The sequence below is a fragment of the Rhineura floridana genome, chromosome 9, assembly GCF_030035675.1.
Source record: "Rhineura floridana isolate rRhiFlo1 chromosome 9, rRhiFlo1.hap2, whole genome shotgun sequence".
In the NCBI taxonomy this organism is placed as follows: domain Eukaryota; kingdom Metazoa; phylum Chordata; class Lepidosauria; order Squamata; family Rhineuridae; genus Rhineura; species Rhineura floridana.
This window is the reverse complement of record NC_084488.1, coordinates 91113885-91130718: the sequence shown is the minus strand read 5'-3', so window position 1 is coordinate 91130718 and position 16834 is coordinate 91113885. Positions and strand designations below refer to the sequence as shown.

The 16834-nt window shown below is 41.0% G+C and overlaps 1 protein-coding gene across 4 annotated transcripts in view; it reads left to right on the top strand.

Moving 5' to 3' along the window:
- The window catches only part of MCUB (mitochondrial calcium uniporter dominant negative subunit beta), an 88692-nt gene that overhangs the window by 1628 nt on the left and 70230 nt on the right, over positions 1–16834 (top strand). Inside the window, exon 1 of one of the 4 annotated variants that reach the window (XM_061585410.1) lies at positions 9980–10131. The exons of the other annotated variants lie outside the window; for them this stretch is intronic. The gene's annotated coding sequence lies outside the window, so the exon portion shown is untranslated. Of the gene's footprint in view, positions 1–9979; positions 10132–16834 lie in introns of those variants that run through there. 4 annotated transcript variants of the gene reach the window in all.

Genomic DNA, 16834 nt, shown 5'->3' with positions numbered 1-16834 from the left:
GCTAATATTATATGGAAACCTTAAGTAGACATGTAATTAATACTTGGTGTGCAGTCTTTTAAGATCAGAATTCTGTGAATTTCAGAACTCAGGGAGAGATGTTTAGCCACTAACTTCACATCTGAGTAGCTAGTGGGTTCTGGCTCCTTGCCAAACCTTTATACAGGAGTAAAGGATTTCTCTCTTTGGGAGCCTCTAGATATATTTGAGACAAATGCGTTTGGCTGCATTTGTAGCATCGTTCAGGGAAAAGAGTGAAGGGAGTAAGCTTCTTATTGCTTGGATGCAGTATTCTCTGTGACAGACAAGACAAAAAAGAGCTAAAGGGCACATTCCCCCCCTCCCGTACTCTTTTCTTTTTTACATTGAGCCTTGTCCTAGTTTTTAGGGTAATGAAAACAACATTTAAGTAACAGTTTATTTAGCTCAGCTGTATGCTTGTTGGGTTGTGTCATGCACGGAGACAATATTGTTTGGGAAATAGAGAATCTGCATAGAAACGAATCCTGTAAATAAACACAGTTGTGAATCAAAAGAGCTGGACAAATCTGTGGTTGTCACTGTTTGCTTTTAGCTGTTTCAAAAAGTTTGTCTTAACTTACATGATTCTTAGAACTTTTAAAACACATATCCTTGGAATTCAGTACTATGTGGTATGACACAGTCAAATTGTATTTAGATTGCTACTGCATTGTCCCTCAACATAGTCAAGTAGTTTAACATGACACCATTATCTATTTTGCGTAATACAGAGGTATAGTTGAATTAATAACTATTCACTTCATATGTGTACCATGTAGCTGTGTTATCAGTAACTTCATTTTTATCCTTTTGAGAAATGGCAGCTGTACTAGAAGTGATTCCTCAACACTTTTTCATGGATTTGTATTCAGATGCACTTCTTTAAAAAAATGCTCTGGGAATGCCAAGCAGCATTGAAAGTGCAGGGTATAAATCTTAAAGCAGTAAAGCTCTTGATCAGGTGGTTGTATTGCTCCCTCCCATATTTGAGAATAAAACTGCTTCATTGTCTTGCAAGACAGATTGTTTAAAAACAATATATAATATTGTATATGCTTTGGTAGCATTCATGTACTTAATACTGGCTGTGTCAATGCGCACAAGATATAAATATTTGCATGCATAAAAAAGAAAACTTTCTTAATGCTACAATTGAAATATAAAACTTGTAAAATCCTATATAAGTAGCAAAATATAACCAACAGTTGCATAACTCATCTGTCATAGTTCATGCTGGTAAGGCACCTCTCTGTTTTGACACAAACATCTGGACCAAATACATTTGCAAATCTTAAATTATGCTAGATTTGGAACTGTTAAATGTGCTGTTATTGAGTTGCAGATGGGCTTTGGGAAGATGGGACCTGTACTAGATCAAAGAACCTTTTTTATTTTCTGTCCAATGGTGTTGTATAAACAGGACTTCCAGGGTGGTATCCAATGGAATGCTCCTGCCAGTGCAAGGACTTTTGACTGTGCAATGGAACTTCCCCTCCCTCTCCTCGCATACTCCTAAATATGTTCTGTGTTTTCCCCTAATCCTCTGGAACAGATTTGGGGAGGACACAGTGGGTGTGTGGAGAGGGAAGAGGCAGAGGTTCTATTGTGCAAGTGGAAATCCTTGCACTAATAGAAGCACTACATTGGATACAATCCTCAGATTTTGTTTAAACTCAAAAACATGTACAGAAATTGAACATGATGTTAAAACATTTTCTTACTACTTTGGGAACCTTTAAACCAGGGGTGGGGAACTTAGAGTCTGCAGACTGACTGCTGCCCCCCAAGCTTCCCCATTTATCCCTTGTGCCTGTTTCGGGAAAGCCATGCCTACCTGCCCTACACCTAACATCATGCGTGATGTCAAGTGTGGGGCAAGTAAGAGTTCAAACTATTCAACTGATCAAAGGAACAGTTGGGAAATTAAAGTGAGCTCCTGATTGCTCCTTTGCTAGAACAAGATACACTTTCAGCTGCCCATCAGTTGATGGGTTGTGGGAACGTGCCGTCTTCAAGGAGGGGAGGCTGTTTCCATTCATTTCTCCCAGCGTGTTTACTTTGGCAGTGGCAGGGAAATAATTCCCCACTTTCATCCTCCCCCCCCCCCCCGCCACCACCATAGCTTACCCACTGGGGTAAGCCAGAAAAGAAAGCCTGCATTTTGAAGTGCAGACTTCCTTCTCTCCCTTGCAGCGGGGGACAAAGGGAATAATTCTTTCTCCCCTTTGCTGCCCCTTTTGCCCCTGTTGGGAAGCGAGTAGAGAGAGCCTGCATTGTAAATTGTAAGCTTCTTTCTTGAACTTCTCTCAGCAGCAGTGGGTGCTTGGGAACCCCTCACAGTTGATTTTAACAGGTGGGCAGGGCAACCTACATGTCAGTCATGTGATGTCATAATGATGTTGTGTGATTGATAGGTGAACTGCCCTTGCCCACTTGTCTTATCTGGCCTGTGGAGCCCAAAAAGTTGGCAAAATTTATTTTAAAACCAGAGCAAGGAATCTTCACAAGACCTAGTTCTAAATACATTGGACACCTTTGTTATTAGACTGACTCTGAAAGGAAACCTGACACATCTTTCTTAATGCTCTTGCAAACATCCCTCTTTTAATCCTTACTTAAACATGATAAAGAACATTTTCAAAGGCATATAAACCAGCTTGACTGCATTTCTCCTCTAACTCTGCAGCAGAGATACAATTTCTATACATAATGGGTAGTGGCACAGGCTACCTGCCTTGCAGGGGCAAGGGAAAAAAATCCCTAATATGTGTGGCAAGCCACTATGGAAGAACAGCTTATATGGAGGGATCAATCTAAAACAAGCATGGAAAACCAGTGGTTCTCCAGATTTTTAGAAAATTATTTATTTATAGAAGTATTTATATATCACCCTCTCACAAAACACCAAGGCAGTGTACAGCACCATATAATCATTTAAAAACAATACCAAACAATCATTAAAATGACTGGCTGCTAAAAAATCCCAACATTTTAAACAGCTGTATAGGACTGTTGACACAAAAAAGTCTTCAAGAGACGCTTGAAAGTCAAAAGCAAGTACGTCTGCCGAATCTCTGCTGAAAGAGTGTTCCACAGCGTGGGCCTGGTGACACTAATTGCCTGACCTGGTTAAGGCTACTCAGGCTTCTGTAACATTGGGGACAACTAACAGCACTCCTCCAGGTGATCTCAGTGTTTGGGCCTAGGATATAAGTACTCAGGTGGTATTCTGGACCCATGTTGTTGTACTCGCATCATCCCTGATAATTGGCCATGCTGGCTGGGGCTGATGTGAGTCCTGCCCAGCAGCTTAACTAGGTTTTGTTTACTACCAACAAACCATGATCTGAAGCTGTGGTTTGTTGTCTTGTGTTATGTATGAATCCAGAGCTCTTCCTTAACCATGGTTTGTTTGGCCACTCCAGTTTATAGTTGCCAAACTACGAAGGCACAACGCAAGAGCAGCTGGAAAACGAACCAAACATTGGAGACACAAACCACAGCTTGTTTGCTCATCTGTGAGGCAACTTGTGGTGAACTCATGATTTGTTAAGCATGACATGGTTTAGTGTTACGCATGAACAAGCCCTTGAGGCACAGCAGTAAAAGCAATAGCTCTAGAGTATTCTCAAAGTGCAGAAAGAAGTATAAATCTGGAAGGAAATGAATATTTGGGAAAAGTTGCTTAACTCTTAGTTTTTACATCAGCGTTGCCTGAAAATATACTTTAGCATAAAAGGTTTTAAATTCGAAGGCAATATGAAAAAAATGGAATGGACTGCCTTCAAGTCGATCCCGACTTTTGGCGACCCTATGAATAGGGTTTTCATGGTAAGCGGTATTCAGAGGGGGTTTACCATTGCCTTCCTCTGAGGCTGAGAGGCAGTGACTGGCCCAAGGTCACCCAGTGAGCTTCATGGCTGTGTGAGGATTCAAAGCCTGGTCTCCCAGGTCATAATCCAACACTCTAACTACTACACCACACTGGCTCTCGGAAGGCAATATAATGCTCTGTTAAATTGCTGTGCAGTGAGAAACTGCATCTACTTCTAAGGGATTTCAAAAAACAACACCACAGTTGAGTTCAGAAACAGAATTTTGACAAAATGGTCTTGGCTTTAATTATGCTTCAGTTCTTCCACATTCCAGTGTATAAAATGGTGTGTTGAATGAATTTTGCAGGGTTTAAGAACCTGGGACTCGATCAGAGTGAATGACTGAAGCGTTATTTGATTCAACATAGATATTTAAAATATCCAAGACATGCTCCGAGTTTCTACTTCCAAAATCCTACATATCATTAGAAAAGAAGGCTGATTGTATTGTTCCAGACATCCAAAAGATTTGACAGCAATATTGTACAGTAGGGCCCCGCTTACCGGCGTTCCGCTGATGCGGCGGCTTTCCTCCCCTCTTTAAAAGCCGCTTTTGCGGCATTTTAGCATGATGTGCCCCATTAAGGTCAATGGGGTTCCGCCTTACGGCAATTTCCGCTTTACAGCGGGGGTCCGGAACTGTATTTGCAAGTTACTGAGCATCCCAGGTTCTTTCAGCTGAAGTTTCTGCTGCCATAACTGCTGTGATAATTTATTTATTTTATTTATTTATTTAAAACATTTCTATGCCGCTCTATCTTCGAAGAAGCTCAGAGCGGCGAACAATTCCGTGATAAAAAATACAATGTAAAAACAACAGTAGCAGCTAAGAATACCCATTTAAAACAACGTTAGATAGTAAGCCCTATACAATAAAATGATCCTAATCATCTCATAGGTAAGATTTCCTAATCCTTAATCGGGGTTAAAAGCAAGACGAAAAAGATATGTTTTAACCTGGCGATGAAATGCAGGGAGTGAGGAGGTTAACCGTGCCTCTATAGGCAGGGAGTTCCAGAGTCTCGGGGCGATAACTGAGAACGCCCTGTCTCTGGTTCCTACCAGATGAACTTGGGTGGAAGAGGGTATCTTAAGGAAGGAGTTATCGGAGGACCTAAGAAAACGGGGAGGGTTATAAAAAGACAGCCGGTCGGATAGATAGACAGGGCCCAAGCCGTAAAGGGCTTTAAATGTCAACATCAGCACCTTGAATTGAGTCCGGAAGCAGATCGGCAACCAATGCAGATGTTGCAACAGAGGAGTTGTGTGAGCATGAATATCGGCTCCTGTTAGCATTCTTACAGCTGCACGTTGGACCAGTTTAAGCTTCCGAACTGTCTTCAAAGGCAGCCCCACATAGAGTGCGTTGCAGTAGTCGAGCCGGGATGTAACTAAGGCATGAGTTACCCTCGTCAAACCAGATAACTCTAAAAACGGGCGCAGTTGGCGGACCAGTCTTAGCTGGGCAAAAGAGCTCCTGGACACAGCAGCAACCTGTGCTTCTAGGTTCAAAGCCAAGTCCAGAAGCACACCCAAACTGCGGACTTGGGTCTTCAGGGGGAGTGTAACCCCATCTAACACAGGTACATTCCACGTTTCCAGGTTAGCCTTGCGACTGACAAGGAGCACTTCTGTCTTGTCTGGATTTAATTTCAACTTGTTCTTCATCCAATCCGTCACTGAGGACAGACACTGGTTTAGGGGACGAACGGCTTCCTTGGCTTCAGGGGGAAAGGAGAAGTAAAGCTGAGTATCATCAGCGTATTGGTGGTAACGAACTCCAAACCTCCGGATGACCTCACCTAGTGGCTTCATATAAATGTTAAATAACAACGGAGACAGGATGGAACCCTGTGGAACACCACAGGTCAGCGGCCAGGGGGCTGAACAAGAGTCTCCAATTAATACCTTTTGAGATCAACCTTCCAGGAATGAGCGGAGCCAGCAAAGCACAGTACCCCCAAGCCCCATCCCCGAGAGGCGATTAATAAGGATACCATGGTCAGTGGTGTCAAAGGCCGCCGAGAGATCCAGGAGAATCAACAGGGACACACTCCCCCTGTCTAACTCCCTTCGAAGGTCATCCACCAAGGCGACCAAAGCCGTTTCGGTCCCGTGGCCAGGTCTGAACCCAGATTGGAATGGGTCAAGGTAATCCATTTCCATTAGGAAGCGTTGAAGTTGACTAGACACCACCTGTTCCACAATTTTACTTAGAAAAGGTAAGTTGGATACTGGTCGATAATTGCCCAAGCATGATGGGTCTAAGGAGGATTTCTTCAAGAGCGGTCTCACAATGGCCTCTTTCAGACATCCCGGTAGGGAGCCTTGTTAGAGTGAGGCGTTAACTACTCCACAGACCCATTGAGCCAGACCTCCTTTGGCTTGTTTAATAATCCATGAAGGGCAAGGGTCAAGTGGGCAGGTGATAAGTCTCATTCCTCCAAGGAGGTTGTCTATATCTTCAGGTTGAACAAGTTGAAAGGAATCCATTTTAATTGGACAGACAGAGGCCGAAGGTACATCCATAGAGACTGCATTGAAATTGGCTTCTAAGTCGGAGCAGATCTGATCAATCTTATTCGCAAAATAAAAGGCAAACTCTTGACAGCGATCTGGGGGAAAATCCCTGTTATCCCCAGAGTCAGCTGGGTTAAGCAAGTTTCTAACCACACGGAATAATTCAGCCGGCTGGTTAATGGCTGATGAGATGGAAGCTGTAAAAAAGGCCTTTTGAGTAGATCGTCTAATAGTTGAATAAATTTTTGAAAATTCTTTAACGACAAGTCGATCAGATTCGCTTCGAGTTTTCCGCCAACGTCGCTCTAGCCCCCGACGAGTGCGTTTCATCACCATCAGTTCATTTGAGAACCATAAGGCTGGTTTTCTTCTGGAACGCACGAGGGGACGCTCGGGAGTGATTGTGTCGATCGCCCTGGTCAGAGAACTGTTCCAGAGATTGACCAGAGTATTGACAGAATCGTTTACTTGGGAGACAGGGAATTCCCCAAGGGCTGATAGGAAACCATCAGGATCCATCAGTCTCCTGGGGCGGACCATTTTAATAGGTCCCTTCTCTCCCCGGTGGGTATGAGTCGCAGTTAGCCTAAAGCTGACTAGGTGATGGTCTGTCCATGACAACGGAGTTATCAAGGGATCTACCACTCCTAGAACCTTGTCATCCTGTCCCGCATAAAAAACAAGATCGAGGGTGTGACCCGCTGTATGAGTAGGGCCTGTTATTAGTTGAAATAGGCCCATAGTAGACATTGCTGCTATAAAGTCTCGGGTCTCTCCATGAAGTGAAGACTCTGCGTGGATGTTGAAATCACCCAGAATCAACATCCTGGGAGATTCCAATAACAGGTCGGAGATCAATTTGGATAGTCCAGACAGAGGGACTGCTGGGCAGCGGGGAGGTCGATACACCAGTAAAATTGCTATTTTGGTCCGCCCACCGAGTTTCAAATAAAGACACTCTAATCCTGGAATTTGCGGAAGAGGGTACTTGGTAATAGGAATGGAGTCACGAAAGACCACTGCGACTCCCCCACCCCGACCCCCCGGTCTAGCCTGTTGGTGTACACAGAAACCTGGAGGGCAGAGATCGACAAGGTTCACCCCGCCTAATTCATCTAACCAGGTTTCTGTAATACATGTCAAGTCGGCATGTTCATCCAGGATAAGGTCCTGAATGATCGTAGTTTTTTTATTTACCGATCTGGCGTTAAAAAGCAGGACTAGTAATCCGGGCGGGTTGTCATCCAAGTATGCCTGTCTATTTGGCCGACGACGTTGTGTCGGAATTGATAAACAACGGTAAGATCTCTTGATATGGTGAGAAGGTTTTCTCGAACCATATCTTCCACCCCCACATATAGTTACTATAGGTTCTCCTAAAATAGAGTCCTTCAAGGGTTTATAAGGTATCGTATGACATCAAGGGAGATTCAGTTCCTTTTGAGGGGCTAAGACTGTGCTTTGAAAATTAACGCCCATGACATCCGATTCTGGTATACCTGATCGAACATAGGTTGTCGATTTTTTTGAAGTCTGGGCTTTGTCGCACAAATCTAGATCAATACTGTTATGGGGGCTGGCCGCTGATCTCTTACTCAATAGATTTTGAAGAAGTTTGTTTAAATTATTAATAATCTCTTGTTGGGCGTTATCAGAGAAACTAGTGAAGTTGGAAATTAGCTCATCTGATCCATCACAGAAGGAGGACGGTTTATCCTCATGAGTATCCTGAGCGGATGACTGTGATTGAATTTGGGCTGGGCTACTCATGAGAGGGGAGCTGGTGGTATCGTTATAGCTATCCAGCACAAGAAAATCGCTACCAATGCGATTGAATTGGGGGTCTGATATAGCTGTACAATTATCTTGAAGATATTTCCCCGAATTTGGTGATTGGGTATGGTCATTGGTCGGTGTCTTCCTGTATCAACAAAATATCGGTGTACTTGGATTCCAAACTTCAACAATAGAAACCTATTTGCTAAAAAAGCGTTAACCATTCCATAAGATCTGAATGTTAATAGTGCCGTCAAATCAAGGGGGTTCTAAGTAAGGATAACTGCCTTAGTTATATCTTCAAACTTGATTGGAACTGCATTCAAGGATCGTAAAACATCGAAGATGTAACTTTTCCAATTTAAATGCTAATCGATATTATTGTAACAAGGGAAGAACTATCCTATTCCGGCTGAGTCGCAAGGAGTAGTATTCTAAGTTGTCTTTTCTTAAGAAGGTCTTAGTGCAGAGAGCCGGCTGATTATTAGCGCTCGCGGAAGGCAAGGAAATAGAAGGTGTTATGGATGACTCAGGAACAGTTGGGAGCATATAGGATGTTTCTTCAGTAGTCTTCTCAGGGATCTTCTTTTCCTTGTTTATAATCAGATGGAACTGTGATGGTTTTCCAGTTAGGTCATTAGTCTTGTGAGAGCACCGTGCTAGAACTTCCATGGGGTCATCAGCATCATGATGACCGTCGGTTTGGGGTTGTCCAGAAGCAGGGTCCGATGTTAAGTAAGATAATTCAGTATCACATAGTGATGGAATGATAGTGACTGTTAAGGAGTGTTCTGGGTCTGACTTCGATTCTTTCCTTTGGGTCGATTTAGAAGGTCCCCCAGTAGACAATGAGACAGTCTGCCGGCGAAGATATGTATCCATAATTTTAAAAAGGGGATTAAAGTTCATTTTTTTATATCGAATTGGTTTTTGATTTTTAATGTTTTTATATTTTTTTACTAGCATCCTTCTAATGGGTTTCTTCCTTTTACCTATGGCGGTTGGTATAGGCAGCTGACTCCTAGGAATAGATGGGGGACTCGTCTCCCTAGAGTTGTCTACCTTGTTCTGGGTGAAAAGATTGACAGCATTCACTAAGGTATGTAGTAAATTATTGCATCCAGAGAGGAACTTCTTCACCAATTCAAGTTCTTCGAGAATCAGAAGGGATCCACCCAAGAGATGGGCATAATTTCCAGGGATAGAGGGGAGGTTAAACGTACCATTACCAGATTGATTATCTATAAGAGGTTGATGTTTAGTAGGTAAAGGTTCTGGTACTCGTGTTTCTCTCACGGTCTCTATCACTTGTAATGGTGTCTCCTTTGCTGGTTCTGATGGGGTGTGAGAGTCTGCTTCTAATAGTTCAATAGCTAAATTTTGGGACAGAGGAGATTCAGGTAAAAGATATAAACCAGATTTATAGTCCAATGACCAATCCAAAGGAGCTTCAGAATGTACTACAGGCTTGTGTGGTCTCTCTGGAGAGTGAAAGTCATCCTGCTTAGGTGAGAAGAACTGGGTGATCTTCATTTGTTGTGATCTAATTGGCTCATCTTCTCTATATAATATTATGCCCATGTCTTTGCATTTCTTTCTAGTTAGCATCTTCGAGCATTACATATAGATTCCTCTAGTCAAAATAGGTGGACATAAAGCAGAAAGGACTTGTTTAATTTTCTTCTAATTAAGTTGATGCTGTCACTTTAAATTTCTGGCTCCCAGCCATTCTCAACTACTTTTCAAAGTCAAGCCTCTGGCAAGCCTCCCGGTCGCTTGATAAAGAGTTGTAATAATAATAAATATTTTCATTCACCGTTTGAGGATAAAGTTTCGTTAGAGAATAAGTTATCTACTCACAGGGTATATTGCTCGTGACAGCAGTTCTCTCATCCAGTGGAGCTTTTTTCTCCACACATCCAGATCAACAATATATCGAGTAAGTCTATATGAGGGTCTATAAGTGTATAAAATAGAACTCCAAGGTCTCTAGGAGATGTAAGAGCAGTTAGGAACCAAGTAAAATAGATGTTTAGTCTTCCAAGATATCAATTAGGAGATAAATTGCAACTTTAGGCTAAGCAACCAGCTAAGCGTCCCGCTAAATCGCCATTTTGTCTGAAGCTTTTCATACAGATAACATACAGTAACACTGTTAAATGTGCAGACATGATGTTAGCTTCTGGGTAGCAAACTTGAGAGAAGTTTTACATGTTATTTCTTCAGTCTCTCAGCATTCTGGAGCATTCACCCCCCCCCTTAAGTGTAGCTAGAGTTTTCTTCAAATCAGGGATTTGAAACTCACTTCAAACTGTGATTTAATATTCTTGGTTAAAAAGTGGTCCTAGTTAGGCTTAACTGTGGTTAGTAGTGCTGATGCCTGCTTTATTTATTTAAACTATCCCAAGAGTTGGGCGTAAGTACTTCCTACAGTTTGCTACAAAAGGCCCTCAAACTGGGCAAAATCTAGGGACATGCCTAGCAACTGTTTTCTACTGGAGGGAAAACCCAAATCCACAGGTTGCATGATAAAAATAATTCTTCTTACTTACTATTTGCTGGTATGTCACTGCAACAATCCAGAGATAACATTTTTAGGACTAATATTAAAATAGAGATCTGTGGTTGTATTTGCAATTGCAACAGAGTGAAGCTACAGAGGCCTATGGCAAACTGCATTCTTCACAAATGATTACATGGGGGCATCAGCATTAAAAAAGCAAGCTGACATAATGCCTTTGATATCAAAATAAGGTTTATTTAATTTAACATATGTTCCAGTTTTATCAAATGTAAGAAGCTTACAAAAACATATAACAATCCATTAAAATTAAGCAATGAAAATATAATACACTCTTAATGATCCTGAAACGACAAAAGAGTAGCAGTGGACTAAAACATATCTGAAAATAGCAGATTGCAAACCTTTTGAAATAGATGGATTTTCAGAGATAGGTTCAGTGCAGAAAGAAAGAGAACCTGACACATCTCCTCTGGAAAGGTATATAAAAAAAAGGCCACACACCATGTAGCTGCCTGTTGAGTCCCAGTAGTGACAAATGGAGAGTAGGGCATCTGAAGCTGACCTTAGGGCTCAAGCAGTATTGTTTAGGACAGCAGGAGGCTAATCTGTGGTCCTGCAGATGTTGTATAACTCCAATGGCCAGTGGTCAATGATGATGGGTATTGTAGTACAACACCATCTGGAAGACCACAGGTTAGCCATCCCTGGTTTAGGAGAAAGTGGTTCTTGAGGTATCCATGCCTGAAGCTATTAAGGGTTGCTCTTCATATTAACATCTTCTGCAAATTACTGAGAATGAAGGACAAGAGAGGGAGAACACCATCAACATTCAGTGTACTGTGGTGCTATTGTGCTATGCATCTGGTTAGGGCAGGTCTATGAAAGAGGCATGTTGCATTCCACAGGTTGTGTGGAGTCCAACACCTGTGGCTGAAGGGAAATGTTAAAAATGTCTGGGTATCTGTATCAAATTTCAAGGCCAGTAAGAATTTAGGGTGTTTTCAACCTCTTACGTTATTGCAAACCTTTCAAGTAGCAACTTAATTTAGCATCACAACATGTCTGAGCAAGATTTAAATTAGACATGCTTGTTACTTGCATAGGAATAGGAGGCTATTGCCATGAGAGTATAGAGAGATGCATGCAGAGTGAAAAAACTCTTTCCCTACTATTTAGATGTCTCACCCAGATGCTCTGATTTCGAATCCTGTAACTGAAGCCACCCGTGTATTTTCAGGTTTTGCTTTGCTTTGCAGATTACTCTGTAGTTACCAACCGACCACTATTATTCTTGACACTTCCCAGCTTAGAGGTGCTGGGTAACATAAATTCAAAAATTCAGTTGAATTATCTCCTCTCAGATAAGATATTCAGTTGGTGTGAAACACAGAAAAGGACATTTTCTCAACCTACTTAAAAGTTTTATAATAGATTCTGACATCCCCACAGTATCACAGGGAGCTGTAATGAATCATTCCTTAGCCTTAGAGCAGACTTTTCTAAATATATCTCACATCTGTACAGTTGGCATGTCATTTCTGTGTCTTTGCCTCATGAGGTTAATTTCCTCATGCTTTTGCCTGTTATACTTAATAGGCAAGCAGGCCTGTGTCTGTAATATAGTGGGATCAGAGGCTGTGAGCAGAGGATTTTGAATCCTCTGGGATTTACTTACCAGTTCTAGATTTCCTAGTAGATGGGGAATGACTGTAGCTCAGTGGTAGATCATCTGCTTTGCATGCAGGTCTCAGGTTTCATCTGCAGCATCTCAAGGTAGGACTGAGAGAGACTCCCTGCCTCATCCTGGAGAGCTGCTGCCAGTCAGTGTAACCATACCATGCTAGATGGAGCAGTTGTTTGATTTCGTATAAGGAATTTTTTTATGTTCTTATGTTCCCTAGCTTTGTGTCACTAAACTGGCTAAAAGCTAGGGTCAGTCTACACAAATATAGACTGCAACTATGTATGTGCCTTTTTCCTGTTCAGAAGTTAGCACCACATCCCTGATCCTGCTTCGGAAGTGAGGTTTAACTCTTCCTTCCTCAGTTAATCCCCCACCCCACCCCACCCCTGAAACTTGGCCCTCTACATGGCAGTTAACAAGAGTGGGTTATTTTTTTAAAAGCCCCCATAGGCGCTAACTGCCACTCAGGGTGTGCATATGGCTGTGGAGGGAATTATTTTTTAAAAATCCCTCCTCATGCACTACAGGCCCAATCCAGATAGGGCCTCCAGTGCTTACTTATGAGTAAGAACAAAGGACATACGTAGCGACAGGCTAGGTATTGAACATAATGTGTAATTTGAATCCCCAATGTTTTGCTAAGCCCCATTGAGTAGATTTTTGTCCTTATGCAAATTCCAACCTGGACATGAAATCTTCTTAACGGTTTGCATCATTGTTTTAGTACCTAGTGGTTGCAGTGCAGTGACTCTTTTGAAAAATGTCTCTATCTTCCATGGAATCCCACATTTGACTTATTGGGCTTAGAAAAGTTGATGGTAATGACCTTATTGTACGTACCAGCCTGTGCAAAGTCTCCTGTTAGAATTCCCCACTCCAATACTATTTATTTATTAATTATTACATTTATATCCTGTGCTTCCTCCCAAAAGGATCCCAAGGCGGCAAACAACAAAATATAAAACACTAAAAATGCCCCAAGAACATTTAAAAACAAAACATCTTTAAAAACACCTTTAAAAACATATTAAAAACAATTCCAATACAGTTGCAGACTGTGTTAAAGGTATCTGCTTTAAAAAGCTTTTTTAAAGAGGAAGGCCTTCAGTAGGCACCAAAAAGACAACAGAGATGGCGCCTGTCTATTATTTAAGGGGAGGGAATTCCAAAGGGTATGTGAAATTTCCTAATGTTGTCATTATGTACTTTATCCTCTGATTATTCCAGTAGTACTGATTATTTCAGTAGTAACATATCTTCCACTGTATGGAGTGAGATAGGTGAATTTATCCTATAAAGTGGGTAAGTTCTAGAATTTTCATCCAAGGTTATAGTAATCTGCTATATTGCCTTATTAGTTGTTTTTTTCACAAGACCACTTCAACATGCAAAAACTTTCTCTTGCGACTCAAAATGGATCATGTGAATAAACTAGTCTTGGCTTGTTGATGTGCACTTATAAGTAGAGTGTCTTGGATCTTAAAACAGAAAAAAATCTACAGAAGCCAATAAAAGGTAACTCATTTGTGGGCTAAGCTATGTACTTGTCATCTCTTTTGAATATTGCATTGCAAAGTTTGGAGAAAAGCCAGTCAGAGCCTCTCATCCCTGTTGCAAGGAACTTGCCTGCCTCAGCACTTGTAACAACATCCATTATCTTGCATTCGATTTTGTTTCCGTGCCAACATGACTTAATGGAATTGAGAGTAGCATACTGCCACCGTAGTGTTTTGTTTGGCCGAGGGGCTGGGGTATGACTGCTACTTTCAGATTAAGGATAATTGCTTATTTATAAGGTTTAATAATGAAGTTAGAGCTCCTATTTCAGCCCTCATTGAAATTGGGCTTTTTGAGCAACCAATCAGTTGAAAATAATCTAAACCAAATTAAGTATTTATTACAGATAACAAAGCTAACAAGATTAACAAGATTTCTTCTTAAGGCACATAAGCATATGGTTTTACTCAATACTAATCCGAACTCCACCTCCCTCCTGGTAAACAACTCTCTAAACTCCACCAAGCAATCCACTCTTTCTCTTCTCCCCCCAGATTCCACAATTCACCACCTCATATCCACCCAGATTTACCTGTCATCCTTTCATTTATACTGTCAGCCATTTTAAACATTCAGCCAATCATCAAGCATTCTATTGCCCATTCACTCCCCCTCCTCTTTCACTACTTACCATGTATACTCTAAACAACCAGCACTTACCATATATACACTAATATATAGGAACATCACATCCAACCAGTATTTTCCAGGATTCCAAATTCCATTCTTGTGCTGCCCCCTAAAAAAACACACAGACACTGGACATTCTGTGGCTATTGAGCATGCTCAGGCCTCAGTGAACTATTTGGGATGCTTTTCACTCTCTGTCCCCCTCCCTCGGTCGGGTGCCGATTTGGCTACATAGGGACTGGGAATATGGAAGTGGTGTTGATATATATAATTTAAAATAATAAGTGTTTGAAAACTATATTTTTACAATGCAAAAAAGGAAAAGTGTAAGTTAAATACAATGCCTATAAACAGCAAACTATAATAGATGATTAACAGTTCACATCATGATCTATATGGAAAAAAATGAAGTTAATCAGAACATTTAAACACCATACTGTATCTTTGAGAGTTACTTTCAAGAAGTTACTTTCAACAGTATTCAATAAACAAAATTCAATTTGCTGTGAAGTAATTCTTTTTATTTTTTTAACCTCTGAAAGAACGTTGGTTTCAGCATTAAAGCAATCCCCAAATCTTATCTATCCTTTTACTAATAGTGGAGGTTGCTTGGGACCTCTGTTTCTTTGCAAGCAAAATTCTACATGTTCCTTTTAATTAAATTAAATTATTTATAAAAGCACTTATATACCACCCTCTCCCAAATCATCAGTGTGTACAGCAACATAAAAACATTTGAAACAATACAAAACAATCATTAAAATGACTGGCAGCTCAAAAATATTTTAAATATCTGCATATTGGCACAAAAAAAAGTCTTCAAGAGACATCTGAAAGCCAAAAGTGAGCCTCTGTAAGTTGTCCATAAAACTTGTCTTTACTAGCTTGTTTATGTAATTCCACAATGACAATAGTGGATCAAGTACAGTTTCATAACAAGTACTTCTAACATGAAATCTGTGATTTCCCCCCAATATTTCTTCACAAGATGACACTTCTACCACATATGACTGTCTCCTTTCTGAAACATCTGACATATTGATGAATTTTTTATTTGTTCTGATTATAGCCTAGGGGATTATCTACAACTTCAACATTATTTTATAACAATGTCTACTTATATTTGTATTTAAAGAAAATCTATCAACTTTATTCCAGAGATTTCCCCCAAGTCTCCATAAAGATGTTGCTCCCTATATCTTGTGACCACTTAGTCATTTATTCTTTTACCTACTCAGGCATATTTCAGAAGCAAATGGTATCTTTTGGCCCATAAATGCACTTTAGTTTTTATGATCAGTCTCTTTAATTCTGTTTAGTTCTCTTGGTGTATAATTTGTAATGCACTGACTAAAAGATTTTTGTGGTAATAGTGAAGCTCTAGCAGTGATTGGGTGAGCTGCTTTAAGTGTCACAGGGGTGGGTAAAAGGATATCTTGTTGCCATTGACAACTCTTCATATTCTACCAGAGGGGCAGTGCTAGCAGAAGAGAGAGAGAAATGGGTATATTGAGAGATAGGGACCTGGGAAGACAGAAGGTCAAGTGAGGAGGAAGGTCCAGGAAAGAAACTTGGGAAATTGGTCCAGAGGAAGGGCAGAGGGAGAAGTCTGAGAGAAGAAGGAAACAGATGATACACGCCCAAAGTCGACATACATGACATGACCAGAGAAGACTTGAATTTTGCACATTGATATAAGAAATATACTCAGGATGAATGATTGGCTACAAAGATGTGCTCATGTGAGAGATTTGGATTCTGGGACCACAGGCTACTCTTCCTGGAAAATGGCATGCTGGCAAGTGATGGGTTGCACCTTACAAGGACTGGGAAGAGTGTGTTTGGCCACAGCATGGAGAACTTCATCCGGAGATTTAAACTGAATCCTAAGGGAGAGAAAGATGTAAACTTGGAGGTAATGATTGACGAAGGCTTATGCACAGAAACTGAGAGAAAGACTGTCATGGGACCTAATAACAGTCTTCATAAAATGTAGGAGGGAAACCAGGCCGTAAATCATATGTTTTTCAATATTTGTATGCTAACGTCCAGAGTATGGGAAACAAACAGGACAAACTTGAGCTCTTAACAGAGGAAGGTAAATATGACTTGATAGGTATAACTGAAACTTGTTGGGATGACTCCCATGACTGGAATACATCAACTGAAGGATATAACTTGTTCAGAAAGGAATAGAAATGGAAGTGGAGTCGCGCTATATGTTAAAAATATGTATCCCTGCAGAGA